The 20978-nt window shown below is 37.7% G+C and overlaps 1 protein-coding gene across 4 annotated transcripts in view; it reads left to right on the forward strand.

The window, feature by feature from the left end:
• Nucleotides 1-20978, forward strand: part of LOC306851762 (inactive rhomboid protein 1) — a 53575-nt gene that overhangs the window by 9458 nt on the left and 23139 nt on the right. The window lies entirely within an intron of this gene.

Consider the following 20978-nt stretch of genomic DNA (forward strand, 5'->3'; position numbering starts at 1 on the left):
AGATCAAGCGCAGAAAAAAGCATGTGCCACACGAGGCCTCTTCTTTTTGGAGACTAAAACAGGAAAAAGAACAAACGAGCACTTGCCATGTTGACGGCGAGCATCATGATAAAAACAAAGCAATAATAAAACTGTTAGATGATAGATCGCTGCTCTGGGATGCAGCCCAGATTTTCACACACACTCTTGCACAAGCGTGGCACACACATCTGCAGACTCATCACAGCCCATGTGGAGCGCTGACGAGAGCACTTTCGTTCTGTTCTGTTCTTGTCTTGTCTGTCCACAGCCATGGTAAACAAGTATGTGTCACTCTCACACATGCATGCTCTGGTGTGTGTGCAATGTATGAGGGAAGGAAACTAAGCCTGCCTGCTTGGAATTGCTGTTTTTCCCTGTTTGTAAGAGGGCTACTGCTCTCCTCCTGCTGTTTTCTTCTTCCTTCTTTCTCTCCCAACCCTGCGCTGTAGTTGTGTGTTGTCAACAGCACTCAAGGTCACTCCCAGCTCTCCAGCGTGAGCGCTCACAAAAGCGGTAGAAATGATTCTGACGTGTGAATGGAAGTGGCCGCTTGCTTAAACTTCTCAACTATGGGTGACTGAAAATGTACAGCCTTGCCAAGCTGCCAACAGCTCACAAAACTCTATGACTATAACAGAGATCACCGGCTTAATGGGGGCCGCGTGGCTCCTGTAGTATTCTGCAAGAAATTGTTATGGTCTGTTGCTCAAAAAAATCACACACTTACTTAGAGAACACAGTGCGAGCCTTTCAGTCGCATTCCAAATGTGCAAATGTGGAAATTATTTGGGTGCAGTGGTGTGTACTTTTTTCTAGCATCTCATGCCATGAGCGTGTCATTTTTAAAATGGTTCTTTAAAAAGACCCCCTGCATTCTGTTCAGTTCCAAACACAAAAACATCTGTTTTGTGGATGCCGCAAAGCAAAATTTAATTGTTGGTTGGAAACTTTCTGGAAATGTCCAGTCAAGTAACTTATTGCTGCCGTTCAGACATCAGAATGTGAATATTCATGTGCAAAATCTTCACCATTTGAGGCAGTTTATGTGCCGTTTTACTGGATCATGTGATTCAAGTCTGTAAGGATTTTAAATTGTCATCGTATGGCTTAAGAGTGGTGAGGTGGTGTTTGTAGGATACTAAAAATGGCGCTTTCGTGTTATTCTCTACCACATTCATTATAAGAGCTCCGAATATTCTTCAAAAATTCTCTTTTTGTGTTCTGAGGAAAGAAAGTCATGCAGGTTTGTAATGACGTGAGAAGAATAATTCTTTTCATCTGTCACTGTGGTAGACAGTGAAACTGTGTCATCAGCCCACATTCTTATGCCCTGGGTTAGACGTCTTTCTAAACCACAAGAACCAGATCTGCACCTTCAAGCCCTGTTGCCTATTTCCCAGAGTTTCATTTTCATGATAACAAGCTTCACCTGCGCAGGAGTCACACACACTTATCACAGTTTGCATTTGCATAGTGCACATGAAAGGGGCAGACCTTCTGAGATAAGATCATTTCCTTTCCCATGATCTCTGTCATCGGGGGAAGGGATTCCAGTAACACCAGATGTGCAACAACATGCCAGAAAATATGATCGAGCATAAATAAATCCAAATAAATCCGTATGTCTCCATTAACAAATGTTTCCCGACAGTAGTTTATGTAAAGACATGCACAAAGTTTTTATAGAGTGAAGTACTGGGCAGATGTGTATTTGCCGCTGAGTTGAGTGCTGTTACAATGAAGTCATGTGAAGGCTTGAGGACAAAGTCATACCCAACCCTAACACTTCCCTTTATGATTTTTTTTTTAACTTGCTTTGACACCCTCTGATGATTATGCAAAACACCGCCATCTCTGTGTGCCGTTTAAACCTGACAGCATCCTGTTCAACCAGATATTTCACAGGAAGTCTTCCGTTTGTTTTTTTTACACAGTGTAATTTTAGTATTATTTATATCCTTTTATATTTATATTTTTAATATATTTTTCAGTTTTCATTTTAATTTAGTTTTTAGTAATTTTTTATTTATTTTTATTTATTTAAAAAAAAATTATAAACCTAAATATATTAGCTACTGCTATTTAGGTTTCATTAATTTATTATTTCAGTTAATTTTAATTCAGTTTTAGTTTTTATTTATTTTCAGTTAGTAATTTTAGTGCTTCAACAGCCCAGGCAACAACTTTCATTTAGCTTAAGTTTAGGTAGTATTTTATTTAGTATTTTATTTTATTTCAGCTTTATGTCAATTAACAGAAATGTTTCATTAGTTTTAGTTTTAGTTAATGGAAACAACCCTGTTTAAAACTCATTCATTAAGGAGAAACAAGGCTTTTTATAACGTCATAACAACTGGGACTTTTTGTAACGATGAGTGCAAAAAAGTTGTGATGATGGCAGGAAGTGATGTAAAGGTGTTTTCCTTCAGGTTTACAGAGTGCCAGTGGTGCTAAACATGACACGTTGATTGTATTCCTGATAACAAGACTTATTTTGTGTGCTATGTATAGACAGGTGCCCTTGTGGCTGGTTAATCACATACAGCCACGTCACAATGTTATCAGCGGCATATCAAAAATGTTTTTTTCCGTAAATGTGGCTAACAGAAGCAGAGAAGAGTCCCAGACATGAGTGTTTCCTTCTTTCATTTGGATCTCATCAGCTCCTCTGCTCTGCACTTCCTTCCCTGGCTCCTCAAATAAGCAGAACTCTGACCTCTGACCTTTGCCTCACTTGAGGCGGATGTGATGTGATGGAATCTTTGCCGTCCTTTGAGGACTATTGTTGGGTTTGTTATCTTGTTGGAAGCAGATAAGATAAACTCTGAAGTTCAGAGGGTAATATAGTCCAGAATCATCTTTGTTTATTTTTAGCACAATGATGCAAGCTCAGAAAAATTGAACATGTTTATTTTTAATATAGTGGATGGATTAATATAATATAAATGTATAATATATAAAGGGTTTTTTTGTGTGTATTTTGATTAGCCTATTCAAAATGATTAAAGCACTCTCTGCGGTTTATAAATATGTTTTGATATTGTAAAATATTTAGTTAAATGCTAGTTCCCTGTCGATGTTTCACTCGTACTGCGTCGTAAGACGCTTGTAGGGGAAAACTCCTTTTTTCCTCTTCACTGAAGCCTTTTCAATCACGCAGTGAAACTGTACGTCCATTGGTTCGTGCAGTGCTATAAAATCGAACCAATGGCTCGGCAGCGGCGATGAGCGAGCCTATGGCTTCTCTTCAGCGACGAAGCTTCTTCCTCACTGACTCTTCGCTGACGCAGTACTCTTTCCCATATCTCAGGGAACCAAGGTTACGATAGTGACCGAGTACGATTTCATAATAGTGTCTTCAATATGTGACCATGGACCACAAAACCATAAGTGTCAATAAGTGTCAATAAAATTGACAATAAGTGTCAATTTTTCGCAAATTAGATTTATACATCATATGAAAGCTGAATTAATAAGCTTTCCATTGACCGAGATACAACTATTTGAAAATCTGCAATCTGAGGGTGCAAAAAAATCTAAATATTGAGAAAATCGCCTTTAAAGTTGTCCAAATGAAGTTCATAGCTATGGATATTACTGATCAAAAATTAAGTTTTGATATATTTACGGTAGGAAATTCACTAAATATCTTCATGGAACATGATCTTTACTTAATATCCTAATGAATTTTGGCATAAAAGAAAAATGGATAATTTTGACCCATACAATGTATTTTTGGCTATTGCTACAAATATACCCCAGCGACTTAAGACTAGTTTTGTGGTCCAGGGTCACATATATATATATATATTAGTGGTAGATTTATAGTGGTAGACTTTTTTTTTTAGCTGTATTCAGTAAAAAAAAATAATTATATTATCTGGTATTATCTAAGAAATATATCTGATAGTCACATATTAGAGTTTTTATCACCTTCTAATATACTTTATAGAAAAAACATGAATATGACCTAGAAAAATTACCATTACCTTTTCTGTTATGTTTACAGATGTTTCCTTTTGACCCTAAAACAAAATGCAATGCAGTGTGTAAATCAATATATGGATAAATCACATTTGAAAATTCAACACAGAAAATTCAACACAGTAAATCAAACTGTATCTTTACAGACATTTCATATAGATTCAGTGTAGTGAGCTACTTTTTGTTAATACCTTGTAGTTATATTTAAAAAAAAAAAAAAAAAAAGTGATTAGCATTACGGATGATGACAAATGCAATTTTTGAACTTTTCCAAAAAGTGTTTTTTTCCTTGCAATGATTGGCCCATCTGCTGACCTTCTGTTCTGCTTGATGCTCATCAGGCTCATACCAAGAGCACAATAAGGGCTTCTATGGCCTGATTCAGGCTGATATCATGCTGGAAACTATTTAGATGGGTATCACATGTTTTTGGGCACGCTGTGACTGAGAGTCCACTCTCAGCTTGCTTAACAGGAAAACGTCTGACCTCCAGCAGACAATCAGTCACTTGTTTAGCAGGTTGGAGATGCAGCTTGGAGCCTCACTGTCAGGGAGCTGCTTCAAATATGGATTGCTTCTCTGTTTATAAAGCTGCTCTCCTGAGAGGAAACTCAGCACAGCGAGTCAGATGGAATGAAAACGGGTCAAATGTCCTGTCAAAATGCTGCCACAAACTGAAATGTTGACACTATTGATCCTTTTGACATCTGTGGTGGGAGTTGCCTTCATGTCCATAGAGTTTGTGTGCATTTAATGTTGAAGTGTGTATTTTTTTCATTAAAACAGTTTCTTCTATCCCAGTTTAATATGCAAACACAGCTCTAAACCATTCATATGTCGTTTGCCTTATTAATAAACCATAGTGTTTTGGGGAGCTAAACCAATGGCAAGAATTTGTTTGCAACCACCACTTTTAGTCCTTATGAAAATAGTCATGATTTAGTGACATTAGGTTTCTGGTGGGCGTCACTGTAAATGTCGATGGTTAATGTGTTGATGCATTAATCTTTGTGACATCTTGAGTTGCTGAAGTTCATGAGTCATTTTTGCAGCTTAGTTTCAATGGATGTCCTTCTTGGACTGAGGAGAAAGTTTTGACAGTTACTACATTTTCATAGTACATCAAGCTCTTTTATTGTAAAATATAAACGAAATTTGGTTACTCAGGATGTTACCCCTTTAAAGTAAATGTGCACTGCTGTGATTGAGAAACGTTGCTCTCACCTGCTTGTGAATGCAAAACACATGTTCTTCAGTTACGGTCATTTGAATAAGACATATTCTCACTGTTTTTCTTCGCTGTATATCCACTCTAGTTAGTATTGGCTAAATGGAAATTATACTGCTTTTGTTGGTCTGTGTAGTTTCATTTCAGAGTAGCGCATATATTCAGTGTCCTGCGTGACATAAAATCGCTGTATTTGCTGGTGTATTTGCAGTAATTACTTTAAAGGAAAGATTCAAAGATTGGTCTCACTACAATAGAAGCCTCCTGCTTTATTTTATTTTCTCCAGACACAGACTGCTGTAGGCAGCACAGGAACTCAGAGTGGAGCTCATATTCATACACGCTTCAGACCCTCTGTAGTCAAGCACACCCACTCTATAGTAAAACAACATAGTGTAGACCAGTGGTTCCCAACCTTTTTTTCCAAAGTCTGATGCAATACTGAAGTTGAAAAAAGTCATTAATCAAATAGTTAAGTAATTATTAATAATTAATCAAGTTGCTCTTTGGATAATTTTCAAAACATGATCATCAGGTTTACACAAGCTTATGAAGTTCCAGCAGCTCAAGAGTTAAACCAAATACTGACATTCTAAATTAGACATTCTGACATTCATGTTCATTTTTCTGAGCAACTTTTATCTCAAATTGTGATGCTGATAATATCATTTGTAATGTGATGCATCAAATCAGAAAATGCTAAATGAAAACTTCCACTTGTGGTTTTCTGGCATATGATCTGCTGTGGCAATCACAACTTTCAGGGAATAGCTGAAGACACACCTCTTCTGCGAACACTCGTGATCACAAGCAGAGGCACTTCTTGTAATAACTTCTATTTTTGAAAAAGGATGTATATTGTTCTTTCCTCTGTATTTCTTCATTTGACTTCTTATTTTGTTTGTGTACATTAATAAATAAACTGCTTGTGATTTTCTTCAGTCACACTGGATAAAAATATCTGCTAGATGAATGAATATAAATGTTCATCTGCAATTTTCTTTGGTTGACAGTTCTTGCACTTGCAGTGATCCAGACAAGATCTTGTTTTTCCATTGGAGCAAAGAGTTGCCCTGCAGGTTTCAAGAGAAAACGGTTTCTCAGACTCTCTGACCGCTTTTTGCTCATGTAGTTAAGAGACTTGTTTATAGATGCTCCGAAAAGAAAAAAGGGTGGTGAATTATTCAAGGATGTTACATTTCTAAATAATTGGTCCATTTTGATTATTCGGCCCTGCAGTACTTTCAGACCAACTACATACAAACCAAACCATTTAACAGAAGTTAAAGGGATTGTCCACCAATACAAGGAAAATTCTGTCATAGTTTACTCTCCCTTATGTCATTCCAAATCTGCATGACTTTCTTTCTTCCTTTGAACATAAAAGAAGATATTTTGAAGAACATTGGGAGCCCAAAACATTGCAGCCCATTGACTTGCAATGTATGGACGAAAAAAAAAAAAACCACTAAGAAATTTCAAGTTCAAGTTGGAAAAACATGTCATTTTTAAATCAGAAAGTTAATTTGTAAATTTATGCAAATTCCAATGGTTCACTGGAGTCTTTTATGTGAAATACTGAAGTGTTGTGACATTTATATGTGGTTTTGAGGTGTAGCTGAACAGCATGAAGTGTTGAGTGGCACTTATGAAGGGAGTCATGCCTGTTACTGCAGTTTAAGACCCCCGAGTGATTGTTAAATATATATGAGGCTATATTTGGAAGGGAGTGTTGAGAACTGTAAGTCTGCACAATACTGTGAGCAGCTAAAGGTCAGTGAACAATATGGTTTGTGAGGCCTCACATCTTACAAAACCAGGGGAGGTTGTTTCAACAGTGACTCAGAGCTGGATTCCTCGGCCTCTGGATCATAGTGAGAAACAACTGATGATACTGAGTAATTTGCTTGTGATAATTAAATCAGTCCTCCACACGGCTTCATGCAGCCAGAGACAGTGCTGCAGTGGACCGTGAGATATAGAGGGAGAATTCTGAATGCAGATGATTATGCGTTGGATTGACCGCCTGGTATTCAGTGTTTTAGGTCATGTTCCCTTCTCATGTTTTAGAAGTATGCACTCTGCTGTCACTTTGAAGAAGGTTAAAGGGATAGTTTATCCAAAAATGAAGATTCTATCATTATTTACTCTCTGTCATGTTGCTTTAAGCCTGTATGACTCTCTTTTCCGTTGAAGTGAATGGGTGCCAACAGAATGAGAATCCAAACAGCCAGACAGCTGTACGGGTGCTGGTCATAAAATTAGAATATCATGAAAAAGTTGATTTATTTCAGTAATATCATTCAAAAAGTGAAACTTGTATATTAGATTCATTCATTACACACAGACTGATATATTTCAAATGTTTATTTCCTTTAATTTTGATGATTATAACTGACAACTAATGAAAGTCCCAAATTCAGTATCTCAGAAAATTAGAATATTGTGAAAATGTTCAATATTGAAGACACCTGGTGCCACACTCTAATCAGCTAATTAACTCAAAACACCTGCAAAAGCCTTTAAATGGTCTCTCAGTCTAGTTCTGTAGGCTACACAATCACGGGGAAGACTGCTGGCTTGACAGTTGTCCAAAAGATGACCATTGACACCTTGCACAAGGAGGGCAAGACACAAAAGGTCATTGCTAAAGAGGCTGGCTGTTCACAGAGCTGTGTCCAAGCACATTAATAGAGAGGTGAAGGGAAGGACAAGATGTGGTAGAAAAAAAGTGTACAAGCAATAAGGATAACCGCACCCTGGAGAGGATTGTGAAACAAAACCCATTCAAAAATGTGGGGGAGATTCACAAAGAGTGGACTGCAGCTGGAGTCAGTGCTTCAAGAACCACCACGCACAGACGTATGCAAGACATGGGTTTCAGCTGTCGCATTCCTTGTCAAGCCACTCTTGAACGAGAGACCGCGTCAGAAGCGTCTTGCCTGGGCTAAAGACAAAAAGGACTGGACTGCTGCTGAGTGGTCCAAAGTTATGTTCTCTGATGAAAGTAAATTTTGCATTTCCTTTGGAAATCAAGGTCCCAGAGTCTGGAGGAAGAGAGGAGAGGCACATAATCCACGTTGCTTGAGGTCCAGTGTAAAGTTTCCACAGTCATTGATGCTTTGGGGTGCCATGTCATCTGCTGGTGTTGGTCCATTGTGTTTTCTGAGGTCCAAGGTCAACGCAGCCGTCTACCAGGACGTTTTAGAGCACTTCATGCTTCCTGCTGCTGACCAACTTTATGGAGATGCAGATTTCATTTTCCAACAGGACTTGGCATCTCATCTCAATCAGGAGAAAAATACTGGAGAAGCATTATTATGAATTATAGACGCTATTTTGGCCAGAAGCAACGCTTTAAAATTGAACCGCCTTAATGATGGATTTGTTTTTTACAAAAATGCATCTTTGCACTTCAAGATATTCATAGATGGACTGGATTACTTGTGGATTATTGTGATGTTTTTATCAGCTGTTTGGACTCTCGTTCTGACGGCACCCATTGACTGCAGAGGATTCACTGGTGAGCAAGTGATGTACTGCTAAATTTCTTAAACTTCATCTATTGTGATAAAGAAACAAAAGCATCTACATCTTGGATGGCCTGAGGGTGTGTACAGTTTCAACAGATCTTCATTTTTGGGTCAACTATTCCTTTAATCGAATTGTTATTTTAAGTCTCAGGGAATCAGGTGATCCATTTTAACAGATGTAAGCGATTCCTTACATCAATGTGGCTGATTTGATTCATTCAATGGTTTGTTCACAACGGTTAACATCATACTGAAGAGGAAAATTCTCATTGAATAACTGTTAATAACTATGATATTAAGTCTGTTGCACACACAAAGCTATTGCATGCCTACATATAATAGTGCATTCATAAGGACAGCTTTTATATATAATTTTTATGGAACTTTTGCACCTTAAAAGCCTCATCTCCATAAGGACTAACTGCATTAAAAAGCATGATTTTTGTGAAAAGAGCATATCTTTTGTGTTCCATGGAAAACTAAAAAGTCATACAGGTGTGTGACGACAGTCGTTTTCATTTTTCAGGGGAACTGTTACTTTAAACACAACACACATATTGCATGCTCACTTTGTAGACTGCAATTGGTCACTTTGAAGTGTTTACTTTCCCCTGCAAAGACCCTGGTGTACTGTTGAGGCATGCTGAGCAAACATGGGCAGCAGCAGAAGCGCCGCCCACTACTGAGACAGAGCCGGTCCTAGCCAACGCTGCCCTGATACTGTCAGTCCTCTGTTGTGTGCGTCTTTTGTTTCCACGGGTGCCCTGTGTTTCTATGCCCATATTTGGTTTGTTTCCTGTCCTCTTATGTCATTAGTAGTTTATTCGTTTCCAGGTGTGTTTGAGTTAAGTATTAAAGTCCTGTCTGTGTAGTGCCATTTCGTCTGGTCGACTCGTTTCTCACCGGTGTTTGATGTCTGCCTTGCCTTGTCCTGCCTTCATCAGTAAAGTATGTTATTTGAGTTTACCTCCTCGTCTCCGTGTTCCTTGTTCCTCCCTGCTGTGTGCACCGTGACAGATACATGATCAGAGTGTCAGCTGCAAAGGGTATTCCTGTGTGTTTGTTTTTTAATGTCAGATGAAATGGTTCGGGGTGACAGACTGTCACATGTCACAGTGTCGGTCTGCACTCTGTAACGTAATGGTCTCAAGCAGCTCTGGAGTATGTGGTCTGATGGGCGACTATGTGGAGTATTTCCGTCTGATGAGAAGGAATGCTGAATGTAAGGCCTGCTGCGCAGACCATTGACCCTCCCCCATCTCCTTTAAAAAAAAACTTGACACAGAATGCATTTAACTCTGGTAATGTGAGTGATTGTACAGCTGGAAATAATGTATAGGGTGGGACTTGATTTTATCCAGCAGCTTATCGTTGGATTGCTATTGGATGGTCATGATATTATTAGTGCTCTCATAACTATTACTATTGCTCATAGTTGCGGTTAGGGTTTTTAAAATCCCCCGAACTTTAAGGATTATCAGCATGGAACTATTACCATGCATGCAACTTTTTGTAGTTTAACACGTTTTTTTTATTCTTATTCGTGTAGTTCTAATCAAATCTGTGTCCAACGGATTGTGGGCAGTATTAGGCATTAGAGTGTGCACTTCGAATTTACACCATACGTGTACTTTTGGAATGCTTAGGCCTACTATAATTTGGGACCTACTAAGGTTCACACGGAACACATGTTTCCACTCCAGTGCACTACTTTTCTGTTGTCAGTACTTTTCTATGTAAACATGCACAAGACAGATGTGTATGTCCATTGTAATCGCGTCTTGTCTTTTGCAGCATTTCGCACATGACTGTTTTAAATTTTTTAGGTCGGATAGGCCTAGTAAAGCTATGCATCAGGTTTCTGCATAGCTTTACCTACGACACCCCAGCATTATGGCATAGTGTTTTGGAAGATTTTGAATGTTTTTACTTTTGGAATAACAGCGAATTGTGCACAGACCTACTTATTAGGAAAGAAAATAATTCTGATTTTATATTGAAGCCTTTCAGAACTTCTTTCCGCTGAAGTATGGTTAATTGGCATACCGGCTTGTACTTCATAAGAAGACTAAGCACGAGCAGAAGCGAGCATGAGCTCAGCGTGCCTCTCTAACGTTGACTATGTAATTCTGGCAGCAGTAGCAGGACAGTCACCTGGCTCTCTCTCCTCCTAGATGATGGGCTTTATTTTTAGACTCCTAATCTGTTTCAAAAGTTATCTAGAATCATCCACCAAGCTTGAGCAGCTCCCCTGCTGTTGTCAGCTTCATAACTGGCGAGCTATAAAAAGATTAAAAAAGACTGAATCTGCACTTTATGCACAGATAGACAGACTGAAGATGAGCTATAGTTACACAACAGAATGCACACCTAGAGAAATATCATGTTGCTCTTTTGTAGCACTGGAGGTAATGGAGTTCTCAGCTGTTTTATTTGATGAATAACTACTAATAATGTTTGTATTATTGCAGATTTTGTAAATCTGCTTTCTCATTTTCCATCCACAGAGACCTCATCTATCCAGCCTGACACAAAGCATTGGCTGAACATTTTCTGTTTGACTAAATAAACTGCAAAACTTTTTGATGTATTTGCATTGATTTTTGATTTATTTATTGGCAATTCTAGTGGTGCAGAAGTTACACGCTTCCCCATGAAGTTTTGTTTCTTTTAAAAGTACTTAGAAAAATATTGGAGATGTTCACTCTCGCCATTTTATTTCAAAATAAATGTTATTCAATGTATGGTAATTTAAACTCACCAATCTATCTCCTTACCATTTGTGTGAAATTTCATAACTGCCTTCACCTTGTAATATCTATTAATTTTACTGACAGTAGATATTCTCAGTAAGGCTTAACATTACACAGCAATCTGATTAATATAATCATATGCCAACAATTTTAGTAGAATTTCTAGAAAAAGATCATTTTATGGCAATATAACTTTAACAGAATGCATTCATAATCAGAATATTAATATAAAATTCCTTTAATCCAAAATATCATGATGCGGTCATTGTTGAAGTCTTTTATTAAAGGGGACACTCCTATAGTAAATTTGTCTTGGAAGTGTAAATTGTCATTTACCTCAAACCTGTATGAGTTTCTTTCTTCTCTTGCTCATAAAAGATATTTTGAAGAATGTTGGCAACCGAACACTTGACGGTAGCCATTGACCTCCATACTATGGAAGTCAATGGCTACCGTCAACTGTATGATTTTTGTAAATTATGATCGCATTGATTGTGCACACTTCCCACATGTGTATCTTTTTAATCACGACCATTGATTTGCACAGTGTCTGGATAGAATAGTTACACAATGCTACAGTTTAAAGTCCAACTGTCAGTCTTTCCATGTTTGGGAGTAAAGGGGGAATTCCTTTCAGGCTGATTTGTTGAGCCCGAGCAGATCCTCTCGGCACACTGCTGGTAGTGTTCGATAGGAAAGGAGGAGTCAGTTTGGCATGGGCGGAAATAACAGTGTTGGCTGCTTTGTTATGTGTGCAACTGGGGGAGTTTAAACTCTCTGTGACTGAGAAAAAGACATCACATTATAAATGCTGCAAGTAGAGAGGCCACTTGTGTGCACGAGAACTATGGGTCCAAGAAATTGTGGGGAGAGAAAGGGGGAGAGAGAGAGAGAAGCCTTCCTGAAGGCCAGGATGTTCAGCCTTTAGGAAGGAAGTGACCAGTGTTTCAAACACACAAATAAATGAGGTCATCCATCACTGTGTTCTCTACCCCACTCATTAAACCTCTTCCTTCTGGCCTGGGGCTCTTTCATCAAACCCTGTTACCCCAAATAAACACAAACACATGCAAGACTTGAGAATCTGCACACAACACAGTGTCTATCTACAGTATACTGCTTGAACCAGCTCACACTGGCAATTCGTAAGTGTTCATCATACAAACGCATATGAAATCAGCTCATAACTTCATGTTTTTCTCATAAGATTGGGTTGGCTTGAACTCAGTGATCTCCTCTTCACCTGAGTCTGGAGTGCTTTCTAGAGATAATGTTCTCATGAAAGATTCACACAGCTCAACCTTATGTTGTTCCAATCCTCTGTGAAATGTCCAAGCCGCTCTTTTCTATTCAATGAAAATGAATGCAGAATGTTCATTTTTTTTAAAAATGCAAAAATATACAGCTTTTTGTGAGAAGCGGACCCATTATTTTATTTTATGAACTATTTTAAAAGGTGAAGTCTGTAATTTCTGCACTGTTAATGTCTTGGAAAATTAAATTTTCTGTCCGTTAAAGGATTAGTTCACTTTCAGAATAAAAAAATTTCCTAATTTACTCACCCACAAATCCTCTCCCATGACCTCATGGGATAGTAAAGCATCCTTTGGATACACACTTCAAAATCTTGCCAGAAATAGAAAGTCCTTTTCTTGCCTGTTGTTTTATGAATACTGTGAATTTAGACATACTTTTCTTTTCACATACTTTTTTTGCATACTATAAAGCAGGGATACTCAAATCTGACTTGCGAGATCCATTTCTGCAGAGTTTAGCTCTAATCCTAATCAAACACACCTGAGCATGCTAATCAATGTCTTCAGGATCATTAGAAAATCACAGGTAGGTGAGTTTGACAGGGTTGGAGCTAAACTCTGCAGAAAAGTGGATCTCGTGAGCCAGATTTGAGTATCACTGCTATAGAGTATGTGATTTCGGATACAGCCACTGTTTTTAACAAGGAACAATGCGTCTGCCATTGGTTAAACAAAACAGAAAACTCCTGTTTTGACAATAGGGTTATACTTATCATAGACTCTGCATATTAAACTGGGATAGGGGAAGGATTTTAGCATCTAATTATACAAGTTCAACTTTTCTGACTTATAAATTGTAGTGGCAGGTCATCCAATCAGGTAGATTTCTCCAAAAACAATCTTATCTGACTTTCCAGGGTGTTCTATATTAGGCTCAAATGGTGGAAAATCTCAAACAGGAAGTTTCCATTTGGTCTGCTGGTGGTGAGGGTCTGTCCTGAGTGGCTTGAGATGTGGAAACAGAAGGCTTGCTGAAAAATGCACGCACACACACACACACACACACACACACAGACAGGATCTAAACCCTCACCCGCTCTAACAGTGACTCTATCCATTACTACACAACCTGTCATGCATGACTAGCACTCATTCAACCAGTTATTGTATTCAGTTGTGGTGTGAACATATCATATAAATCATAAAAGGAGAATAAAGCCCATCTACCAAAGACTGTTGTGTCTCAGCGAGAGAAAACTCAACGGCCAGTCTGTGCTTGCATGTTATCCTTTATCTTGAATTCCCTGTTTTAAACCCTGCACCTGCACTAGTTAGTATTTTTGTAAATACCAGTCATAGTTTCAATGTATCTGATGGATTATGTCTTAAAACAGGAAGTTTTAGCTCGTGGCAGGCTTTTGCCAGGGGTAACACAAGGGCAGGAAGCTAATCAAAAACAATGTAACGTCAAGACAAAAGCCGAGATTTTCTTTCTCTTGATCTAATCAGACAGTCAAAACAAATCACTACATGGCTACATAAAGAAAAAATTTAGTGACCCCACATGTGGTGTAGCCAGGAAGAGTGAATGCTACAATGCTGATTTTGTCCCATTAGCACATCTTAAAATGAAAGTTTTCGTCAGACAAGCGTTCCTTAAAAGTATGTTTGACATCTTAATGTGGTACTATTCATTTGCTTCGTAACTTTGATACAAGTGAACTTTTTGAAGCTCTTAAGAGGGGCAATTTCCTTTTCTGTGTGGAAGCATAAATCTGAATGAGAACCTTTAAAGAAGTCTCGTATCCTTTGGATGGCAGCCATGTGTAGAATTCAATCTGTGGTATCCCTCCTCAAGGATATCCTTCCCATGACCTGCCAAACTGTCTCCTCTGACGGTAGAGCATATTAAAAAATCCTTCATAAAATTAATAACTTTGTGTGATGTGGATGGGTCAGGATCTGGGCTGGAACAAGGCACCTAAAGAGATGGTTCAAAAATTACATTTTGATTGAATTTAAAATAAATTTGGATCTGTTCTTCATACAAGGCTATTGCATGGCTTCAAAATACAAAAAAACTTTAGTATCATGTGGACCACTTTTATGATTTCCTATCAACTTGAATGGAAAAGAGCAGCATGGTCATTTTGCTAAATCATTTCTGTATGTTAACATTAGGTAATGCAATAACTAACATGAAAAAAATACATTTACAGCATTTATTGGTTTTTATTATTGTTCGTTTATAAATACACTACCTTTAACCTTAACCTTGTGACAAGGGTTAATAAGATTTGTTAATGTTTTTGAAAGAAGCCTCTTATGCTTATCATTACTCTTATCATTACTCCAGTCTTCAATGTCACGTGATCCTTCAGAAATAATTTTAATATGCTGATTTGCTGCTCAAGAAACATTATTATTATTATTATCAATGTTAAAAACAGTTATCCTGCTTAATATTTTTGCCTACAAGTAGAAATTGTGATACATGTTGTTCAGGATTCGTTGATAAACAGATCAAAATAAATGTATTTTATATTATATTAAAATACAATATAATAATGTATAATTATATTATAAATATAATTTTTTGTATTACTTTTGTATTACAAATGCCTTTTCTCCAGTCTTCAGTGTCACATGATCCTTCAGAAATGTGACCCTGGAGCACAAAATGAGTCATAAGTAAATATCTAGCTACTGGGGTGCCTCAGGGCTCAGTTCTTGGACCACTTCTCTTTTCTGTCTACATGGCATCACTAGGTTCTGTCATTCAGAAACATGGCTTTTCTTATCACTGCTATGCTGATGGCACTCAACTCTACCTCTTATAGCGGCTCGCATCTCAGCATGTCTAACAGACATTTCTTGCTGGATGAAGGACCATCACCTTCAACTCAACCTACCTAAGACAGAACTGCTTGTAGTTTCAGCAAACCCATACCTACCTTCATCAAAATGTCACCTTCCAATTAGTATCATCAACCATAACTCCTTCAAAAACAGCCAGAAATATTGGAGTTGTGATTGATGATAAGCTTAATTTCTCAGACCACATTGCTAAAACTGCCCAGTCCTGCAGATTTGCTTTATTCATTATTAGGAAGATCAGGCCCTTTCTTTCGGAACATGCAACACAACTCCTTGTTCAGGCTCTTATTCTATCTGGACTTGACTATTGCAATGCTCTCTTGACAGGTCTTCCAGCCAATTTCATCAAACCTCTACAATTAATCCAAAATGCCGCTGCAAGATTAATCTTTAATGAGCCGAAAAGAAAGCACATCACACCTATATTCATCAATTTGCACTGGCTACCAGTAGCTGTTCGTATAAAATTTAAGGCATTAATGTTTGCCTACAAAACCACCTCTGGCTCTGCACCCCTTTACCTAAATTCAGTTCTTCAGACCTATGTGCCCTCTAGAAGCTTGCATTCTGCAAGTGAAGACGCATTATTGTGCCATCCCAAAGAGGCACAAAATCACTTTCACAAACTTTTTCATTAACTGTTCCCACCTGGTGGAATGACCTGCCCAACTCAATCCGAGCAGCTGAATCCTTAGCCATCTTCAAGAAAAACACATCTCTTCCATCTTTATTTGACCCTCTAACTCTAGCACGCTCTATTCTAATTCTATTTTATCTATCTGTCGTCTTTTTATTTAAAAAAATAAATAAACACTTGACCCTCTATCAATTGCATATTTATTCTCTTTTCTTGAAAAACTAACACTATAGCTTTTTTTTCTATTCTATCTACTTGTTTCTTTAAAAAAAAAAAAAGGTTTATTTGTTCTATATTCTATCTACTCCTTTTCTTAAAAAAAAACTTGCTATGTGTACTGCGTTAGGCTAACTGAGACTTGTCATAACACTTGCATGTCGTTGCTCTTTTGTTGGTTTTGATTGCTTCTGTTGTCCTCATTTGTAAGTTGCTTTGGATAAAAGTGTCTGCTAAATGATTAAATATAAATGTAAATGTAAGTAGCATGGGTATATTTGTAGCAATAGCCAAAAATACACTGTATGGGTCAAACTTATCGATTTTTTTTTTTTTAAGCCAAAAATCATTAGGATGTTAAGTAAAGATCAGGTTCCATGAAGATATTTTGTAAATTTCCTACTGTAAATATATCAAAACTTAATTTTTGATTAGTAATGTGCATTGCTAAGGAATTAATTTGGATAATTTGTATGTTTTTGCACCCTCAGATTCCAGATTTTAAAATAGTTGTATCTCAGCCAAATATTGTCCTATCCTAACAAACCATACATCAATTGAAAACTTGTTTATTCAGCTTTTTTGAAAATTTGAAAAATTGACCCTCATGGCTGGTTTTGTGGTTCATTGTCACAAATCATTTTAATATGCTGATTTGCTGCTCAAGAAACATTAATAATATATATATTTATACTATAAATATTATTTTTTGTAGCATTACAAATGCCTTTACTATCACTTTTGATTAATTTAATCCATACTTGTTGAATAAAAATATAAAAAAATAGACACAAAACTTTTGAAATTGTGTGAATTAAAAAGGATAAATCGTTACCGATAACTCTTTTTACATTACAAAAAAAAACAAACATAAGTTTGAAGTGACATGAAGGTGAACAGATGACACAAATTGTGATTTTTGAGTGTGAACTTACTCCAGGGTTATGTAAAATGTGTACTGTGAGTCGCTTTAGTTAAAAGTGTTAATAGAATATGACTGTATATAATATAACTGTAAATATCTCATCACATCTACATTATGCATTGAACTCAGCTGCCCAGCATCTTACACACATGCTGGTAGTGTTGCAACGGAGTGTTATAGAACACACAGCTGACCTTTTGCTGTTCTTCCCATGGTTCTCCTGGGGATATCTGACATGTGCAGCCTTGTGACGAATGCCACAGTGTCCGTACATGCACAGCCTAGCCCTAGAGACACCAGCATGAAGTCTCGCCCCAAAACATGCTTCAGTAATTGACAGGTGCTATAATGTTTAAGATGTGACAGTAAAGCTGAAAGGAATTAATTGTTGAGGATGTAACATCAGTGCTCTTTCAAATTAACCTTAGGCATCTGCAACATAAACCCAGGCTGTGGCACAGGCTACATATTAGCTTCTCAGGAAGCACTGCTGCAGGGGTTGGAGTCAAATGAAAGGGGTGTAGAAGATAATTACCGCAATCCCACAATGCAGTATGCAGACCCTGGGCTGATGGCTCTCATGCAATTGGTAATCAACCTGCCGTGTGATTTAGGGGCCAGATTAATGAGATGATGGTGGATACTGATACAGATATTAAGCAGTCACAGTGGTCTGTTCTGGCTCGGGCTGATGGGAAGCTTTCATGTGTGTCCCCTCAGGCCTCTCCCGCGGTCTATCACACAGCACAACTGCATCTTCTCATTTCTGACTCCTGCGTCAAACATAATCACTGCCTTTCAGAATTAGCCAATTTGGGTTCTGACATGCTTGAATGTCAGGATTCGATTTTTGGAGTGGGTCTGTTCGGATATTGAACCTAACAGGTGGTTCCTTTCTGTGGTGGGTGTATATCCTAGGTGTGTATGACTTTCTTCTTTCAAACAAATACAATCAGAGTTATATTAAAAAATGTCCTGGCTCTTCCGAGCTTTATAATGGCAATGAATGGGGGGGGGCCGTGATTTTGAAGCCCAAAAAAGTGCATCCATCCATCCATTATAAAAAAGTGCTCCACAGGACTCCGAGGGGTGAATAAAGGCCTTCTGAAGTGAATCAATACCTTTGTGTAAGAAATTTAAAACTTTATAAATTGTAATTTCCAGCTTCTGCTAACTGTTGTATGCACGTTCATGAGAGAGTGGCGTTCCAGCGGATGACATAGGATGTAGGCAAAATTAGAAGTACAAAGCGAGGTTTTGTTTGTGTTACAGGAACTTAATTGGTTGTTGGTTGAACATAATTTCATTAGAAGTTCTCATAACTCAAAGCGATTTGTGCAAACTGTTCCGTTCATTTTTTGTTGTCACAAAATTTTGAGACTGATTAAATTTGACCTATATCGCCCAGCCCTTGCCTGTGGTGGAAAACCATTGGCATGGCCCGACAGGGGTGTCCTCAAAACTGGGGCTTTGCTCATGTCTGCCCTGTAATCTCACAGTCATCACATTGCACACATACTGAAAGGCCAGTGATGATATCAGTCCACATTCCTCTTCAGTGGGCAGAAACTTTCTCATGGACAAGGAGAGTGTTTAACTTTTCACCATGAGCTGCAGAAGCTGGGATTCTTTCTTGTCTGGTGCTGCTAAGTAAAATTTTGACGAGTTTAAACTTTCACTCAGGTTCTGCTATATTCAAGATTTATGAACGTCTGTGTTTCTGTGATTTATATTTTTCACAGTAGCTTCCATCATCACTCCATCATGGTAGCTTAAAAGAGAGGTGTGCTGTGTTAAAGCTGTTTTGTTAAGAGTAACCAAGAACAGATCTGGAGGCCTTCCCGAGGGGTAATTATATATCCCAGAATGACTGCCTTTGCCTCCATGTCACTGCCTAGACAGAGCAAGGGCTTTTTAAAAGGGCCTCTGTTGAATCAACTGCACCAAAGCAAAAGAAATGAAATTTTCATCTGATTTACGAGTTTGAAGTCTGAATTGAATGTGATGAGATGTGAAATAATGCACAGACAATAAACTTGTCTTTCTATTGTTTTGTCTTCACTGGCTGAATGCGAAAGCAAAAACACAGATGGACCATTGTAGTCATGTATAATCGACATTCGACACTCATGAGTTATTACTCAGTCAAAAAGACCCACATACTGACAAGTTATTGTATGAGTCAGTCTTGCTCATGAATTACTTAAGTCCATTAGAGCAGTTATTGATTTAACATCTGACTCACTGATGACTGGATGTTTACTGTATATGACAATATGTAGTTAAAGATACTCATATATATTATATCATAATACTATTTTTGTTTTGTTTAGTATGTAGTTAAGAACATGTATGAGTTTCTGCAAATTTGACAGAATTCTTTAGAAAACTGCTGATTTCATTTTTGCTTAATATTTGCTTAATTTAAATTTTTTAACAATCGGGAGTCATTAGGAGTCATTCTCTGCATCATTTATAAATATTAAACTGTTAATATTTTAAATACAATTTTAAGCAATAAATAATATCTTAAGTCATATTAAATTATGTTTCACTTTACATTTATACATTAAGCAGATGCTTTTATTCAAAGTAACTTCAAAATCAACTGAACTGTAATAGAAATGCACAGGCATTAAAGGGATACTCCACCCCAAAATGAAAATTCTGTCATTAATCACTTACCCCCATGTCGTTCCAAACCCGTAAAAGCTTTGTTCGTCTTCGGAACACAATTTAAGATATTTTGGATGAAAACCAGGAGGCTTGTGACTGTCCCATTGACTGCCAAGTAAATACCACTGTCACTGTACCAAGACGAGAATACTATTTGTATGCAAAGAAAATAAAAATAACGACATTTATTCAACAATTTGTCTCGTCTCTGTCTCTCTGTGTCAGCGTAGTGCCATTTTGGAGAGCATCTGATGCACGCAAAGTGCGTACGCTGTTCTCTGTCATCAGTAACGCATGGATACGTACTGTACGTTTATTTACAGAAACCGCATATCCACGCGCTACTGATGACAGAGAATAGCATACGCACTTTTTTGTGGAGACGAATTGTTGAATAAATGTCGTTATTTTTATTTTCTTTGCATACAAAAAGTATTCTCGTCGCTTCATAAAATTCAGATTGAACCACTGATGGCAGATGGACTATTTTGACAATGTTTTTTATACGTTTCTGTGCCTTGACAGTGGTATTTACTTGGCAGTCAATGTGACAGTCACAAGCCTCCCGGTTTTCATCCAAAATATCTTAAATTGTGTCCTGAGGACGAACAAAGCTTTTACAGGTTTGGAACGACATGGGGGTAAGTGATTATTGCCAATTTTCATTTTGGGGTGGAGTAACCCTTTAAGATAAAGCCCAAACCAGATAACTTAAATGAGACACAACTAGATTTTCTTCAGTAACAAACCTGAATTTGACATTAAAAACTGATAGCATGAAGACCTGACCTGAACTCGGACCAAAAACGCACAAACAGTCTCAGGTTGGATAGCAGATCTCTGTTCTGTAGACATGCGGGCTGCACTGAAGT

This window comes from Barbus barbus, assembly GCF_936440315.1.
Source record: "Barbus barbus genome assembly, chromosome: 3".
NCBI lineage: Eukaryota > Metazoa > Chordata > Actinopteri > Cypriniformes > Cyprinidae > Barbus > Barbus barbus.